General features: G+C 40.7%; 1 non-coding gene across 1 annotated transcript; it reads left to right on the forward strand.

The window, feature by feature from the left end:
• The first annotated feature begins 511 nt into the window (after positions 1-511).
• Positions 512-618, forward strand: LOC118489714. Its single transcript, XR_004887706.1, has one exon. It is a non-coding gene; the product is annotated as a small nucleolar RNA R71 (small nucleolar RNA).
• The last annotated feature ends 17,169 nt before the right edge of the window (positions 619-17,787 follow it).

Raw genomic sequence — 17,787 nt, forward strand, 5'->3', positions numbered from 1 at the left:
TTGCTGAAAGTTTGTTCGTTGGTTTGGATTTTGTTGGTTACTACTATTGTCGGGTTCTCTCCAACCAAGGTTAGGGTGGTTACGCCATCCTTGGTTGTAGGTACCCGTTGGAGGACCTGACGGCCTAGGTCTATTATCAATGTAGTTTACCGATTATGTTTGATTATCCATTTCTTTCATACAACTCCAATTTTCATGTGGCCCACCAGACCCTTCACAAGCCATAACCGAGGCCGTTTTTGCCATTTCTAACTTTTTGATTTTTGAAGAAAAGGCCTCGATTTGGGCTTGTAAGCAGGTGCTTTCATCAACCTTATGGGCGCCCGGGGCAATAGATTTTGTGCCTCGGGGAGTGTGCCACTGAAAATTGGTTTGAGCAATTTACTCAATTTGATTATATATTTCATTTGGGCGTCGATTACCTAAAAGTCCCCCGGAGCTAGAGTCAAGTGTTTGTCTTGTGTGTGGCAACAATCCATTGTAGAAAGTGGATACTTGTTGCCACACCGCAAGACCATGATGAGGGCACTTTCTTAGTAGCTCCTTGAACCTTTCCCAAGTTTCATATAAGGATTCCCCGTCCTCTTGTGAGTATGTATTAATTTCAGTCATTAATTTAGCCGTTTTAGCAGGAGGGAAATACTTATACAAAAACTTTTGGGCTAGTTCATCCCAGGTGTTTACCGAGCCAAGTGGGAGGGTGTTAAGCCAAACCTTAGCTTGATCTTTTAATGAAAATGGAAACATTCGAAGGTGGATGGCATCATTTGATGCTCCATTAATCCGAAAAGTATCACATATTTCCAAGAAGTTAGTAATATGTAAGTGAGGATCTTCGTCCGCAAGCCCGTGGAAGGTTGCGGAGTTTTGGAGCATTTGTATCAAATGCGGCCGAAGTTCGAAGTTGTTGGCCTCGACATTCGGTGCATTGATAGCGGCGCCGAGATTACCTACGGTGGGCCGTAGGTAATCCATGAGGGTACGTTGATCCGCCATCGGAAGTGGGTCCCCCGAAACTTTCTCTTGGTTTTTAGTTTTAAGTCTTTTTCTTAGAAAGCGTTCGGGTTCGTCTAGAGGTTCTTTTACGTCTCTACTGGAACTGGAGCTCATACACTACGTAGAGAGTTCAGGTGTGGCACCTGGGTTCCAAGTCCTGCAATAAAAACAAAAAGAACGTTGGTCAGAAGTTTCACCACGGCCCCGTGCTCAGATGAACACGGCCCCGTGGTCGGAGTTACAGTGATTGTTTTCCGGATCCTTGTTACTAGAAAGCTCGACACGACCCTGTGTTGCACCTACACGGCCCCGTGCTCAGCTCTCTCTAACTCAGAAAATAAAAACTGCCAGTAATGATGATGGGCACGGCCCGTGTCCGACCAGGCACGGCCCGTGCTGAGCTCTGCAGATACTGAAAAATTAAGAAAAATCCTTAAAAAAGGAAAAATAAGAGAAAACGATTAGGCCGTTGATTCCTAACTTTCTTAAAATCCTTGTGTCCCCGGCAACGGCGCCAAAAACTTTATGCATGTGTGGTGGTATATATTTTTATGTATATTTTTAGTCCTTTTTAACACATTATTCAAGTTTTAAATTTATAAAACACGATATTTACTAACACAAAACACACATATGGGCAAGTGCACCCATCATGAGCGTAGTATAGTGTTGGTAAGATACCGAGGTCGTCCAAGGACACAAGAGCTTTTAATACCGGTTTATCCTCAACGTCTAATCAAATCAAAAGTTTAGAAAAAGGTTTTAAACTAGAAAATAAAAACAAAAAACGCTGAAAATAAAAACAAAAATAAAAATAAAAACAGATAGACAAGATTAATCACTTGGATCCGACTCGCCTTTAGTGTAACCTTTGATTATTTCCGCACTTTTGCACTTTTTAAGAGATTATCTTAGTTATAGTAGTAGGCCCATCTTTTGAAGGTGACGTTACCCTCAACCCAGTAGTTTGAGTCAGCAAGGATACAATCCTAAAGGGTTGGATTATTGAAAGATAATTAATTAAGTTATTAATGCGTAATGTGGTAGGCCCCTCTTTTGAAGGTGACGTTACCCTCGACTAAGTTGTTTGAGTCAGCAGGGACACAATCCTAAGTAGCCGGGTTAATGTATTAATAGTAGTTTACATATGAGGGGATCAAGAAATTCGAACCCCCGTCATCCAATACCAGTGGGTATTGAAGGAGGTCCTACTAAGCTTGACCCAGGTCCTTGCAGGATCTAAACACTGAACAAGGCAAGACACTTACCAAACCATTCCCTTAACCCCCGACCAGGTAGTCAACATATCTCCATATAGACCGTGGAGATATGAATGGTGTAAATCTTTTATTTTATATAGACAGTAAAATAACGCCAAGACACCACAGACAAATGATAAGGAAGTTTCACCTTCAACATAAGAAACTAGTTATTAAAGTCATTAATACATAACCAAATAAAAAGGGTGAAAAGATTAAAAATAAAAAGTATTACACTAAATGCTTGTCTTCACCAATTGATGTAAGAGACTTAGGTAAACATGGCCTTTGATTGTCAAGAACTCTTACTATCAATCTTGGATCCTGAGACTACTACACACACTCTATGATGGATGATGGTGGTGGATGTGGGTTGTGATGGTGGTGGTAGGTGGGTGAAGTGTGAGAGAGGTGGTTTGTCAAGGGATGAGTTGCAAGTGAGCCAAGCACCCCTATTTATAGCCTGCATAGAAGCCCGGACACGGCCCCGTGTCCATTGGGCACGACCCCGTGTCCATCCATCTTCTCTTTCTTCATTAAATGCAGTTTGTCTATATTAGTTGACCACACCCCCGTGTCCACTGGGCACGGCCCCATGTGCAGAAGCGTATCTGTACTATCAAGATTTGCTTGGATTCTGCGAATCTTTGCGTTGACCACACCCTCGTGTTGGGTGATAGAAGCTTCTACAACTTTGTCTTTTCTGCAGACACTTGGGCACGCCCCCGTGCTCACTTCTGTTCTCTTGTTCTTGCTTTGGGAGATGCTGTCGAGGGATCGGGCATGCTACGTTTATTCCTTTTCTTGTATTTATGTTAGATTTAGCTGCCTTTTTGCTTCTTTTATCCATTTAAGCTCATTTAATCCTGAAAATACAAAAGGAAGACAAAAGCATACTTTTTCCAACATTAGTACTAAAAAGGGTTAGTTTTATGCCTCATTTGATGTAATTTATATGTTGCATTTTGCACACATCAATGACCATTCGGTCGGATGGTCATTCGACTGAGGGAGGTGTGTTTGTAAAATGTTAAACTTTTGAAGTTTTTGTTGTAGTATAAATAAAGTCATTCGATCGGATGGTCATCGGGACGGATGGCCGTTCGATCGGATGGCTATTCGATTAAAAACTGATATTCTTTAAAGTTTTCCAAAAAATTTAAGTGTTGAGCTTATCAAATCAAGTTACCTGGTCGAATATGTCGTTCGATCGGCTGGTTGTCCGATCGGACGACTATTCGATTGAGCAACCTTCTGTTTGAAAACCTTTGTAAAATCAGTTAAGTTAGAAAGTTTGTAGTTTGACGGAGACGACATGACGACGTGTTAAACAACAGAAATCACATCAAGTCCAACTCGTTCGATCGGACGGGAACCACCCCGTTCGATCAGTCTTAACTGTTCCTGACGGAGTTTCATATTCAACCCGTGAATCGGTCATCTCTTCGATAGAAATCCGTTCTCAGATCGGTCCTACACTAGAGAATGAGTAGAGAGCCCAAACGAGTCCAGATTCTAACGGTTTTGAGTAAAAAGTGAAGAATGTTGAAGAAAAGATTGAAAACAGTTGAAAATGTTTAGATTTAGGCAAAATCAGTGTTTAAACATGTAGAAATCCTTTAGATCCGAACTGTTCTTGATGAGATGAGGTCACACTTCAGTGTTCATGAGAACCCATGGTGACGTTACCCTAGAACAGCCTTAAATCAGATGATTTCACGGTGAAAATGTGAGATTTGTTGGAGAATATGATGAGAAAGTGTGTAGTTGTAACGCCCTGCTATTTCGTACTTTCCATAAATAGAAAGTCTCGTTTGTATTTCCATTTTTGGAAGTCTCGTGTTCTTGTAATCATCCTTTCGTTGTAATCGTTGTAAAGTCCGAGACTTGAATCATAAATAAAATTCGTATTTCTTTAAATTCGTGTTATACATACTTCATACTTGATCATACATTTGAATTCGAGAAACAATTGATACAACATTCATAATCCTTGGAAACTTTGTGTTAAATTTGCAAACACGTGAAACTTACAAATAATACGTCTTTTGAATGCGTAAGATACTTAAATATGACATTCATACGCTTGATCATACTTCATTATACTTACTTTATGTTAAGGATACTTGATAAACCCTTAAAATATGCTTATATGTCCACCCTTAAAACAACTTAAAATATCGAATTATGGAAGTTAGGGGGCTGAAATGTAAGAAAATCAAACAAATTCGCGTCTGATGGTCCCTGGCTACCCGTGAAGGATCTTGCTAAATCCTCCATGGGCCGCCACGGACTCAAATTCGCGACCAGACCCTTTCAGCTCGTATTTTGGGCGGGTTTTTGGTTTTGTTTGAGTTTTAAACTTGGTTTCTTGTATTAATTGTGCACCAAACCCAACCCTAATCCTTCCCTATAAAACCCACACCTCTCCCACACATTTTTCACTTTACAAACCCACAAATTCACTCTCAAATCACTCCATTTCCAGCTGCAAATCAGAAGCAAACTTAGATTCATTCCAAGTTACAAAAACTAGCATACCTTCTTCATTCCTTGCTCTTTTTCATTGATTCTTCTTCCTACTTGCTTAGAACAACCTTAGGTATGCTTCCAATAGGTTTTCCATGGAAAACCAAGGCTGGAACATCACCAAATAAGGCTCTAAACATTCTGTTTTGACTAAACTTTGCTAAACTTGCTTGAACTTGAGGTTTCTCATACACATTCCTACGTCCTTATGTTCATAATCAATTCTATGGTTAGTTGGGCTTAAAAACAAGATTGTGACACTTAAAATCAGAGGTTAAAACCTCATAAAATTTCTGTTTTGGTTAGGGTTTAACCCACAAGTAATGAACAAGCTTCAAGCTTGATGGTTGTGAGATTATAGGACAAGCTTGGGCTATCCTACTAAAAATCCACACATTACTTGATGATTTCTTAGATTAGTTGTAATTATTTCCTTTCTTATTGTATGTTCATGACCCTCCTTTGTCACACCCCCAAAAATCCACACGCGGAGTATCACCGCTTGGGAGCGTGACTGACCAGGATCAAGCCATCAACCATATCGAACATAGCATTTAATAACAAGAATAGATAATGTAATTCAACAAGACATGATTGATGTTCAAAACCAAACATTTGTTTTAGTAGCGGAAGCATGTAAGTAACCCAACATAATTAATAATGTAATGTCATAAGTGTTTAAAGAAAACGATCACGATCCAAGCCCCACAACGACCAGCTCCTCCATGTGCAAGCTCCATGAACCTAACGACCTGCAAGGCATGTAACAGAGGATCAACAACTAGTTGAGCGAGTTCACAGAAAGTAAATGCGTAATAGTAAGTTCGTTTGTAACATGTGGCTCTACTGGGCCGATAGTACGTTCTATTGGTGGGGGCTTCCCATGTTGTATAACCACTAGACTACTCGTAACCATAAGTATCCTTCACAACCGAGGATAGGAATAAGTATAAGTATCCTTCACATCCGAGGATAGTAATAAGTATAAGTATCCTTCACATCCGAGGATAGTAATTTAGTATGAGTATCCTTCACAACCGAGGATAGTAGTATGTATAGGTATCCTTCACAACCGAGGATAGTAGTAAGTATAAGTCTACGTAGATTGTAAGTATGTGTCCTGCACAACCGAGGACAGTGAATAGCATAAGTATGTGTCCTGCACAACCGAGGACAGTGGTATGGTAGTCTAGTATTAGTGTCAGTACGAATCTATTCAACCTTATTCCTTCAATCCCATTCCCAAGCCCTTGGGAATCCCATGCCTTAGTAAGGGTGTGAACTCACCTTGGTTTGCTCGGTATGATTAACTATGTGCTAGAAATTACTCAATCAAATCCTATATTAAGCACGTATACTTGATCAGTTCATGTTCGTAATGTTTCGCATACAATTTATACTACAGAGTATGTTCGACCGTTGATAACATGCATTATACGTCAATTAATCATAATCATACAATCCACGTTTCACATAAAGGCTTACTTCAATTTATTCGAACCATACGAAACAGAATTGTTTAGTATTAATCAGAGTTATCATACACACGTAACATACTGACATGTTTAATAATTACATGATTAACGAAGTCTCATGCATAATTTACATAACTAATAACTAATAGAGTTACAAATCAACAGGGTTATCAGTTGGGCCGAAACACTTTAAAAACTCAGGTTATGCATTACTACTTTAAAAGTCGTATAGTAATTACCATACAGAAAGAACTCGGGCCAAGACTCTCACCAAAAGAACTCGGACTTATGCTAAGAAAACTCGGACCATGTGAGCTTCTCAAACTCGGACCATGTGAGCTTCTCAAACTCGGACCATGTGAGCTTCTTAAACTCGGACCATGTGAGCTTCTTAAACTCGGACCATGTGAGCTTCTTAAAAAAACTCGGATACTTTGTCCTTGCAACCAAATTCGGACATCTCCTATATGGATAAAAGGTCGGACCACATTCTCTTGGGAGAAACTCGGACCCTTATTTGCTTTTGAAAGTCGGACAAGGGTGAGGGGGTAAAACTCGGACCCCTTACACCTCTCAAACTTCGGACCACTTTATTTTATCTTCAAAAGTCGGACTCTATGTCTCATTAATATAACTCGGATGCATATACAAACTTAATAAACTCGGACTCCATTTCACACATGAAGCTCGGACCTTTGTTTTATTATAAACGTCGGATCATAGATTATCACAAAACTCAGACATCATGTACAAATCAATCGTCAAGCAAAACATAGTTCACATAAACAACAGTTACGTAAAAACGCTTGAAACCATAACTTCATACAATGCGATCATTGAAACTCAATTGTCAATCACCATTCTACAGTTCTTGTATCTTAACATCAGGCAACAATTACACAACATACAACATCATTTCACAATCATTAGAATGAATCAACAATTACAGAACTATCATGAGAAACTAGGGTTTACAAGAATCACAGGAATCAAGGATGGATACAATCAACAATCAATTAGGGTTTACAAGTATTACAATGATCAATAAACAATTACCTTGAATGATTCTAGAGAAATAGAGGAATCGAAAGTGATGAATGCCTTGTGCCAATGATGGTGGTGATGATGATTGCTAGGGGATTAGAGAGTTGCAAGTACGTGTTTTGTTTTGTGTGCCAATGATTAGTGAAAAGGGATTAGGGTTAAGTATCTCTATGATTTCACTAATTACCCTCTACCTCCCTAAGTATCATGTTTTACACTTGAACACCATCTCATAACAATTTCATAGTTTCACCACCAAGTTTACATATTTGACAAGTTTATCACAATTTACACATAACCATGCACAATCACACAATACACTTCATTGTAGCAAAACGTGTACAATTTCATAGCAACTAATTGTGAAATTAATCAACTAAACAAGACAAGAACGTGCAATAAATGCGAAATAGAATCTTTGAAATTCGAGTTGTCACATTATCCCCAACTTAAAAGAAATTTCGTCCCGAAATTTGGTACGTACTCACTGAGGAAGCTAGGTAAGCTGTATCGTTTACTTGTTTTCCTGGGGTGTCACATCATCCCCCCGTTGATTTGGAATTTCGTCCCGAAATTCAGTAGTAGTAGCTTCAGCCTCAGTAGTGGTTGCATTGGTTTCGAATAACTGGGGGTACTTTTCTTTCATTTGGTCTTCGCGTTCCCAGGTGTACTCTGGGCCACGTCGGGAGTTCCAACGAACTCGAACAAGAGGGATTCTCTTGTGTTTGAGGACCTTGACATCCCGGTCCGTGATTAACTGGCTCCTCGACGAACTGCAACCGCTCATCGATAGTGAGTTCCTTAAAAGGAACTATGAGGGTCTCATCTGACAGGCACTTCTTCAGATTCGACACGTGAAATACGTTGTGAACTGCACCGAGTTCAGCTGGTAGGTTCAATCTGTAGGCTACTTTGCCTATTCTTTCAGTGATTTCGAACGGTCCAACATACCGTGGATTGAGTTTGCCTCGTTTACCAAATCGAACCACACCCTTCCAGGGTGAGACTTTAAGTAAAACCCGGTCCCCGACCTGAAATTCCAATGGCCTCTTACGCTTATCCGCGTAGGCTTTCTGACGGTCGCGTGCTGCCGCCATGCGTTGTCGTATCTGTGCAATCTTTTCTGTGGCGTCCACTACAATCTCTGGACTCGTGATCTGACTATCCCCCACCTCTGCCCAACAGAGAGGTGACCGACATTTACGTCCGTACAATGCCTCGAATGGAGCGGCTTGAATGCTGGTGTGGTAACTGTTATTGTATGAAAACTCCACTAAAGGGAGGTGCTTTTCCCAGCCGTTGCCGAAATCGATAACACACGCTCGAAGCATGTCTTCTAAAGTTTGAATCGTGCGCTCAGACTGCCCATCCGTCTGAGGGTGATATGCTGTGCTCATGTCTAAACGAGAGCCAAACGCTTTGTGCATCGCTTGCCATAGCTCTGACGTGAATCGTGCATCCCGATCCGAGATGATGGAGGTGGGCACCCCGTGCCTTGAAACAACTTCTTTAAGATAGATGTCTGCGAGAGTGGAGAACTTATCCGTTTCCTTAATAGCCAGGAAGTGTGCAGACTTGGTGAGTCGATCCACGATCACCCATATGGTATCATTCCCACGCTGGGATCTAGGTAAGCCCGTAACGAAATCCATGGAAATTTCTTCCCATTTCCACTGTGGTATCCTGGGTTGTTGCAGTAGACCTGCGGGTTTCTGATATTCAACCTTGACTCTCGCACAGGTCAAGCACTTGCCAACATAGGTGGCGATGTGGGCTTTCATACTTGGCCACCAGTATGTTGTTTTGATATCGTGGTACATTTTATCCGACCCTGGGTGTACCGAGTAGCGAGACTTGTGCGCTTCGTCCATCACAAGCTCTCGTAGACCGCCATAAAGTGGGACCCAAATACGCCCCGTTACATAGTAGGCGCCGTCTTCCTTTTGTTCCATGCGTTGCCTTGAGCCGCGTAAGGCTTCAGCCATGACATTCTCGGGTTTTAAAGCTTCTATCTGAGCAGCTCGTATCTGTGCAGGAAGACTGGACTGAATAGTAAGCTGTAGTGCTCGCACGCGCTTAGGTAAGGTGTCTTTCCGACTAAGGGCGTCGGCCACAACGTTGGCCTTGCCTGGATGATACTTGATAGCGCATTCGTAATCATTAAGCAGTTCGACCCATCGTCGTTGACGCATATTCAATTCCTTCTGCTTGAAGATATGCTCGAGACTCCTGTGATCGGTGTAAATTATGCACTTGGTACCGTACAGGTAGTGTCGCCATATCTTAAGCGCAAAAACAACAGCTCCCAGCTCTAAATCGTGCGTCGTGTAGTTCCGTTCATGAACCTTGAGTTGACGAGAGGCGTAGGCAATAACTTTATCCCGCTGCATCAATACACAACCAAGCCCCTGTATCGATGCGTCACAATAAACCACGAAGTCATCCGTGCCCTCGGGCAGTGAGAGGATAGGCGCGCTGCATAGTCTATCCTTCAGGTACTGAAAAGCAGTTTCCTGCGTATTACCCCATCTGTAAACGAAACCTTTCTGTGTCAGCATAGTAAGCGGCTGCGCGATCTTGGAGAAGTCTTTGATAAACCGCCTGTAGTATCCCGCCAAACCCAAGAATTGCCGTATTTCTGTTGGTGTACGCGGTGCAGGCCAGTTCTTGATCGAATCTACCTTGGATGGATCGACATGGATCCCATCCCTGTTCACCACATGGCCTAAGAAGTGGACTTCACGAAGCCAGAAGTCGCATTTTTGAAAACTTTGCGTACAGTTGCTCCTTTCGAAGAAGTTCCAAGATAAGACGTAAGTGCTGCTCGTGTTCCTCCTGACTCTTGGAGTAGATCAGAATGTCGTCGATGAAGACAATGACGAACTTGTCAAGATAAGGTTTGCACACCCTGTTCATAAGATCCATGAAGACTGCAGGCGCGTTCGTAAGCCCGAATGGCATGACCAGAAACTCGTAATGGCCGTAGCGAGTTCTGAATGCTGTCTTGGAGACGTCCTCATCCCGGACTCTCAGCTGATGGTAACCTGACCTTAGATCAATCTTGGAGTAGTAACTCGACCCTTGCAACTGGTCGAATAAGTCGTCAATGCGAGGAAGAGGATAGCGGTTCTTCACCGTGACCTTGTTCAGTTCGCGATAATCAATGCACATTCTGTAAGTGCCATCCTTCTTTTTCACGAATAGTACTGGAGCTCCCCAAGGCGAAGAGCTTGGACGAATGAAGCCTTTATCCAAGAGCTCTTGTAGTTGCTTTGACAGCTCTTCCAGTTCGGTTGGAGCTAAACGATACGGTGCGCGAGCTATAGGTGCTGCTCCTGGAGCTAGTTCGACTTGAAATTCGACCTGACGATGAGGCGGTAGGCCAGGTAAATCTTCTGGAAACACTTGAGGAAATTCTCGTACAACTGGAATATCCTCTATTCTTTTCTCTTTCGAAGCTGCATCAGTAACCAGTGCCAAGATAGCAGTATGACCCTTTCGCAAACATTTCTGAGCCTTCAGGAAAGAGATGATGCCAACCACAGCACCACTCTTGTCGCCTTGAACCTCGAGAGGTTCCTTTCCCGAACGAGGAATACGAATGATCTTCTCCTTACATAGAATCTATGCCTGCTGCTTGGATAACCAATCCATGCCGATGACGATGTCGAAACTACCCAGAACTATAGGAATAAGGTCGATGGAGAAGGTCTGACCAGCTAAGACAATGCTACAACCCTTAACTATCTGTGTGGCCTCTATACTTTTACCGTTTGCTAACTCTACAACATGCTTGGTGTTTAGGGGTGTTGGTGTACGTTTTAACAATTTACTCATTTTCAAAGACATATAACTCGTATCCGCACCCGAATCAAACAAAACTGTAACATAAATATCGTCGAGAAGAAACTTACCCATAACGACGTTGGGATCATTTCTGGCATCACCCTGCCCCAACACAAACACACGACCCCTTGCTTCATTGCCATTGTTGTTCCCTCCGTTGTTGTTGTTGTTGTTGCCATTTCCCTGATTGTTGTTATGGTTGTTGTTGTTCTGGTTCCTGTTCAGCTGAGGGCAGTGCCTTTTAAAGTGACCCTCTGCACCGCAATGAAAACACCCTTTGTTGCCCTGCTGCTGATTCTGCTGTGCTTGGGGCTGCTGCTGATTCTGGTTCGCAGGCCGAGGGCTTCTACAATCTTTGGCCTCATGACCCATCTTGAGGCATCTTTGACAGCGACCCTTATTACACTGGCCACTGTGGTGTTTGTTGCAGGTGTTACACTTCGGGAGATTTCCTCGATATCCTCCTTGTCTGTGGCTGCCTGAGGAGTGCTGACTGGGACTCTGGTAACTGTCTGTCTTTCGTTGCTGAGCTTGTGACTGCACTGAAGCTGATCCCTTGCTAGAATCCCCATCCCATTTTCTCTTGTTTTCACTGGGAGTAGCAAGTGTAGTAGAAGCAGTAGCGGTAGCAGTAGCACTGATACGCTTTGGCAGTCTGTTCTGATCCACTGCCTGATCTGTGATGCGGTGAGCGAGGCGCTGAATGGCCTGAATGTTGTCAAGATTAGCCGATGTTACGTGGCTCTGGATTTCTGGCGCCAAACCCTTGAGATATAACTCAATAAGCTTGTATGGAGGGTCCACCATGGTTGGACACAGCACAGCCAACTCGTTTGACCTCTTGGTATAAGCCTCGATTTCTGACCCAGTCATCTTCAAATGATAGAACTCATCCTCCAGCTTGTGGATGTCTTCCCGAGTACAGTACTCACGTTTAATCAGTTCCTTGAAGTCATTCCAAGGGGTGGCGTTAGCAGCTGCCAACCCTAGGATCTGCACCTGCGCGTTCCACCAAGTCAACGCGATCCCTTCCAAAGTACCAGTGGCATATTTGACCCTGCGAGCCTCAGGGCATTCACACATTTCAAACACAGATTCGAGCTTTTCAAACCAGTGGAGGAGTCCAACCGCTCCTTCAGTGCCACTGAACGTGCTAGGGCGACAATCCATGAAATTCTTGAAAGTGCAGACAGGCTGCTGCGCGTGTTGACCTATTGTATACGAATAGGACAAAGTTAAATACGAGAATTACTGTAGGATCTAAAGATCCTAGTGTGTGTCTATACTGCAGGGTATACTACCTGCTTGAGCAGCTGCAAGTGCCGCAGCAACTTGAGCTTGAACGAGAGCCTCTAGCTGGGCTTGAGTCATGTTAATTCGTCCGGCCATTGATCTTCACATCAAAGGCAACATAAGTGAGAAAGGTTCGCGAATAGTGCGATGACAGAAGAGTGTAAGCACATAGGTGTTCTTAAGCAATAACAAGTTGTGAGCAAAGTAATGTAAGCATACTACGAGCAAAGTTCTATGCAATTCTAGCATGTAGCCAATAAACATAAACCTTATTACCTAGGATGTTGAGTCTTGCACGTGGAGCGAAGCGTCGTTGTGGATCGTTGAGAGCACTGTTCTGGTTATAGTCTGGTTTTAATAAAAACGTTTTCCCATATTAAAACCAAGTTCTCTATAACCAATGGCTCTGATACCAATCTGTCACACCCCCAAAAATCCACACGCGGAGTATCACCGCTTGGGAGCGTGACTGACCAGGATCAAGCCATCAACCATATCGAACATAGCATTTAATAACAAGAATAGATAATGTAATTCAACAAGACATGATTGATGTTCAAAACCAAACATTTGTTTTAGTAGCGGAAGCATGTAAGTAACCCAACATAATTAATAATGTAATGTCATAAGTGTTTAAAGAAAACGATCACGATCCAAGCCCCACAACGACCAGCTCCTCCATGTGCAAGCTCCATGAACCTAACGACCTGCAAGGCATGTAACAGAGGATCAACAACTAGTTGAGCGAGTTCACAGAAAGTAAATGCGTAATAGTAAGTTCGTTTGTAACATGTGGCTCTACTGGGCCGATAGTACGTTCTATTAGTGGGGGCTTCCCATGTTGTATAACCACTAGACTACTCGTAACCATAAGTATCCTTCACAACCGAGGATAGGAATAAGTATAAGTATCCTTCACATCCGAGGATAGTAATAAGTATAAGTATCCTTCACATCCGAGGATAGTAATTTAGTATGAGTATCCTTCACAACCGAGGATAGTAGTATGTATAGGTATCCTTCACAACCGAGGATAGTAGTAAGTATAAGTCTACGTAGATTGTAAGTATGTGTCCTGCACAACCGAGGACAGTGAATAGCATAAGTATGTGTCCTGCACAACCGAGGACAGTGGTATGGTAGTCTAGTATTAGTGTCAGTACGAATCTATTCAACCTTATTCCTTCAATCCCATTCCCAAGCCCTTGGGAATCCCATGCCTTAGTAAGGGTGTGAACTCACCTTGGTTTGCTCGGTATGATTAACTATGTGCTAGAAATTACTCAATCAAATCCTATATTAAGCACGTATACTTGATCAGTTCATGTTCGTAATGTTTCGCATACAATTTATACTACAGAGTATGTTCGACCGTTGATAACATGCATTATACGTCAATTAATCATAATCATACAATCCACGTTTCACATAAAGGCTTACTTCAATTTATTCGAACCATACGAAACAGAATTGTTTAGTATTAATCAGAGTTATCATACACACGTAACATACTGACATGTTTAATAATTACATGATTAACGAAGTCTCATGCATAATTTACATAACTAATAACTAATAGAGTTACAAATCAACAGGGTTATCAGTTGGGCCGAAACACTTTAAAAACTCAGGTTATGCATTACTACTTTAAAAGTCGTATAGTAATTACCATACAGAAAGAACTCGGGCCAAGACTCTCACCAAAAGAACTCGGACTTATGCTAAGAAAACTCGGACCATGTGAGCTTCTCAAACTCGGACCATGTGAGCTTCTCAAACTCGGACCATGTGAGCTTCTTAAACTCGGACCATGTGAGCTTCTTAAACTCGGACCATGTGAGCTTCTTAAAAAAACTCGGATACTTTGTCCTTGCAACCAAATTCGGACATCTCCTATATGGATAAAAGGTCGGACCACATTCTCTTGGGAGAAACTCGGACCCTTATTTGCTTTTGAAAGTCGGACAAGGGTGAGGGGGTAAAACTCGGACCCCTTACACCTCTCAAACTTCGGACCACTTTATTTTATCTTCAAAAGTCGGACTCTATGTCTCATTAATATAACTCGGATGCATATACAAACTTAATAAACTCGGACTCCATTTCACACATGAAGCTCGGACCTTTGTTTTATTATAAACGTCGGATCATAGATTATCACAAAACTCAGACATCATGTACAAATCAATCGTCAAGCAAAACATAGTTCACATAAACAACAGTTACGTAAAAACGCTTGAAACCATAACTTCATACAATGCGATCATTGAAACTCAATTGTCAATCACCATTCTACAGTTCTTGTATCTTAACATCAGGCAACAATTACACAACATACAACATCATTTCACAATCATTAGAATGAATCAACAATTACAGAACTATCATGAGAAACTAGGGTTTACAAGAATCACAGGAATCAAGGATGGATACAATCAACAATCAATTAGGGTTTACAAGTATTACAATGATCAATAAACAATTACCTTGAATGATTCTAGAGAAATAGAGGAATCGAAAGTGATGAATGCCTTGTGCCAATGATGGTGGTGATGATGATTGCTAGGGGATTAGAGAGTTGCAAGTACGTGTTTTGTTTTGTGTGCCAATGATTAGTGAAAAGGGATTAGGGTTAAGTATCTCTATGATTTCACTAATTACCCTCTACCTCCCTAAGTATCATGTTTTACACTTGAACACCATCTCATAACAATTTCATAGTTTCACCACCAAGTTTACATATTTGACAAGTTTATCACAATTTACACATAACCATGCACAATCACACAATACACTTCATTGTAGCAAAACGTGTACAATTTCATAGCAACTAATTGTGAAATTAATCAACTAAACAAGACAAGAACGTGCAATAAATGCGAAATAGAATCTTTGAAATTCGAGTTGTCACATCCTTGAATGTTCATAACATCAAGTGTAGTGGTGAACACCTAGAGGTACCTAAATGGAAGACTTGTTCTTCCTACCTCCTACATGACTTCTATGATACAAAGAGGTTCCTAAATGGTGGATTTATCCTCCTACCTCCTACATGACCCATATGATATGATGGACACTATGTTATATATATATATATATATATATATATATATATATATATATATATTATCAAATAATCGAACCTCTGATGGTGGATTAGTTTTCATTTGTCAAAGTATTAGATTACATCATCTAAGACATAATAACTTGTTATGATTCTAATGGGTATTTGAACCCATGAAAACATTCTAACCCTTGGGGTTTCATAGTGTCAAACAAGTATTATGTGACTAGATGATTACTTTTCATATGTTTATTTTCATGTCCTCGAACTCCAAATCCTTAAACCATATGTAAACATCTCTTAAACTCCAAATCGAACACATTCAACTTCCTAATCTCTTACACTCGTCAACACTTGGATAATCGAAAGACTTAGCAATTTTGTGAGTATACTTGACCCATTTTACCGTTTTCACACTTTTGGGTGTAACATGTTTTTATATACAAAACACACTTAGTATACATATTCTTATGCAAAATACATAAACAAACAATGCAATACATGCTTACTATTTGTTATGCTTGATTCGTGTTTTCTGGGTGATTCTTATGTGATGAACTTGTCATTAGCTTCGTACAAGCCTCCACTTAACATGTATAGCGCTATAGGAGATACACACTTTAATTTGTATTCATATTGTATTGTATTTCATCATTCATGTTGTAATTGTTTCAAATCCTTGTAATTGACTCTTTAGAAATGAAACGAAAATTTATTACGTAAATACTTGTCACAAATAGTGTTATGAAGTCTCTTGCAATCTATATCGTCTCACTCTGATGTTTCCGCCATCAGTTGGGGTGTGACAGATTGGTATCAGAGCCATAACTATAGGGAATTAGGAAAAGTAGGAATGCTTTTACCTAGTCTATAGTTTTAGAGCCTTATTCTTATGTTTTGCTTGAAACTACATGCATGCCACTTTATGTGTTTCTTATTTATTCTCTTTGAGCCATTTAAACATATATGTCGTTTTATCCTTATGTATTATACTTGGCATGCTATTCTTATGTGTTAATACATGTTTTATTATGTGTTAATATTTGTTTTAATATTTTGTTCTTTATGTGCCATTCTTGACATGTTTATACTTGTTTGTTTAAACTTCAACATACGCTTTTCCTCATACATTTTACTCGACTATTCTAAATCCGCAAACACTCGTATTATACAAAGGAGACAACTTCACCAAAATAGGCGTGAAACCCACAATTTGGTGAACGACTCTCAATCTACCTATTCTTTTTACACGAGATTCGTCATCAAGTTAGGAGTAAAGTCCTCATCTTGATGAAGAATTTCAATTTCAAATTCTAGTGGACCCTCGTCAACGTGTCGAAATTAAATTTTGACCCGACGAGTAACAACCACACTTAGGGTACGAAATCGTCAAGTTAGGGGTGAAACCCGCATCTTGTCGACTAGTCCCATTCCTTGATTTTTTTAAATCCCACTAACTCTCGAATTTTCGATTGAATTGGGACATGTAGTAACCGGAAGGGTGAATACCGTTAACCGACGTGTCGGTGGGAGTATACCACCTATTAGGCCAAAGCATGCTTCTCAATTCAAAAGACTTTTCGACCACTTTGGTTAGTTAACGTTCCGTTTTGGAACCATCCAAGTTTTAATCAAATGTACGTTTTATTATTCTCGATCATTTATGATACAATTCCCTCTTTTTCGAATTTGAATTATTTTGAGATATCACTTTTACGCCTATATCGTACTAATACTTTTTCATGTATTTATACATTATTCACATACATGATTTCACATAATTTTATTTATATCCCTTGTAACAATAAATGGAGGCATATCGTCAAGATAGGAGTGATTTCCTTACCTTGACGACTAACTCTGTTCCTTTTCTCATCTTACAATGACCTCACCAACGAGTTAGGGGTGATTCCCTTACGTAGGTGATTGTTACCAAGACTTACTTTTAATAAACCTTATTACGTACACACTATCACGTTTATACCCAAATTGATTATTATTAGTCAAATTCTTATTCGTCTCAACATGCATTGTCTGTTTAAACCTACTCCTTATCCTACAATCTAATTTCACATTCTCTCACATCCACGAAATTCTTAATAATACCGTAAACGCTCATTTCTTGATTTTCACAATCCCACGAAATGCTACTTATAAATTTAGTCGGCCCAATAAATCCATTGCACACAAAATTTCATATTCGACTTAATCACTAAAACACACTCACGTTATATCACCATACTAAAGACTTTCATTCTCAATCGGAATTCAAACCAACTTT

The sequence above is a fragment of the Helianthus annuus genome, unplaced genomic scaffold, assembly GCF_002127325.2.
Source record: "Helianthus annuus cultivar XRQ/B unplaced genomic scaffold, HanXRQr2.0-SUNRISE HanXRQChr00c028, whole genome shotgun sequence".
Lineage (NCBI taxonomy): Eukaryota > Viridiplantae > Streptophyta > Magnoliopsida > Asterales > Asteraceae > Helianthus > Helianthus annuus.